Here is a 1,516-nt window from a genome sequence, read left to right as displayed (position 1 = left end):
TCCTGGATTCCCTGTATTTTCAGTTCCTATCTGTACCAGTGTACCTCCTCTGGTCTAGCCAGTCTTGCAAGATAGAATTCGAGGAGACTGTAACTCTTTACGGGAGTAGGAAACCTCATTTTCCTCCCACGGAGTGGCTGGTGATTTCCAACTGCTGGCCTTGTGGTGACAGCCCAACTTGTAACCACTGTGCCACCAGAGCGCCTCTTCTAAATACAAGAACCACAGAGAGCGACAGTAACTGGATTGAGGGTTTCTTGGGGGATCTGGCAAGTTAGGCTAATCACCATGAGCATAAGAACAAAGAAAAAGTTCTAATGATTCTTAATATGCATGAACTGTCCATTTTATCTCAGCCGGGGACTGGCTGTAGATAGTTAAACTGTTCACACGCCAGGACTTCCGCAGCGGTGTCTGCCTCTAACAGCTTACGGTCCTCCTCGCTCTTCAGGCTCCTTCTTGAACATCTGCTCCGTGTGCTCGAGGCGTCTGGATCCGCGAGACTGGGAGAGACCTGAAGGTCTTCTTCCAGGAGAAGCAGGAAGCCCAAGAACTTAAGAACTTACACACGTTAGGCTGAGTTTCCCAGCAACAGCCAATGCTCACATGCGAGATTCAAGTGTGAGACAACAGAGACCAGTGAACCACTATGGGGTGGATCCAGCTGTGGGCACAGGTGGGATGACAAGGACCCAGACTGGGGATAGTGCTTTCCGTGCACTTGAAAGGCTATGGGCAAAGCCATTAGCCACTGGGGTTAAAGACAAAACACACTGGTCCGCAGACCCCACACAGGACCGGGCTGGGCTCCCAGCCTTGGTGACAGATGCCTGGGGACACATCACCACCACCCAGGACCCAATAAACAGCCAGGGCCATCCTTCATCTCCGAACTCTCTCCCTGCTCTCCCAGCCTGTAAGGCCATGTGAGGGGTGCGGTGGCTGTGGAGCTGCACAGGAGGTGTTCCTGTGTTGGGGGTGGGGTGGGGAGGAAGTCTACAAAACTGGTCCAGAGACCTGGGACGGGTGGGCAGGCAAGGAGAGGTTCTCAGCCTCCAGCCGTCAGCACAGCTGCATCTCCAGGCCCAGGTCAGGAGACTCTCATTCACCAGAGAGCACCCGCCACGCGCCCAGCTCTGAGCGTCACTTACAGAAAGTGGCTTGTGGCACCTGGATCTTGAAAGGACACATACTGAGATGCCCAGAGGAAGAACCCTGGGGTGACAGACAATGGACCGAAAACGCAGGCACTTAGGACGCCTCCCAGAGCTCCTTCGTCCTTCACCTAGGATGGAGCCCACCCCTGGCCTCCAAGGTTCATGTCCAGGCTCACCCACTTGTGGTAAGACAGTCCAGTGTGTGACGGGGGCGGCAATATTCTACCAGAAGGGTATGGGCCAAAAAAAAAAAAAAAGGGTGTGGTGTAGGATTAGGGCAAGCCATGGGGGATGGGGTTGATAAATTGTTTAAGTTGTCATATGCAAAACCGACCATCTGATATGTAAACCACCAGCTA

Source organism: Echinops telfairi, unplaced genomic scaffold, assembly GCF_000313985.2.
Source record: "Echinops telfairi isolate 266 unplaced genomic scaffold, ASM31398v2 ScPeMD7_7459;HRSCAF=8497, whole genome shotgun sequence".
Taxonomy (NCBI): Eukaryota; Metazoa; Chordata; class Mammalia; order Afrosoricida; family Tenrecidae; genus Echinops; species Echinops telfairi.
The sequence above is the reverse complement of the archived record's forward strand: the minus strand, read 5'-3'. Positions refer to the sequence as shown.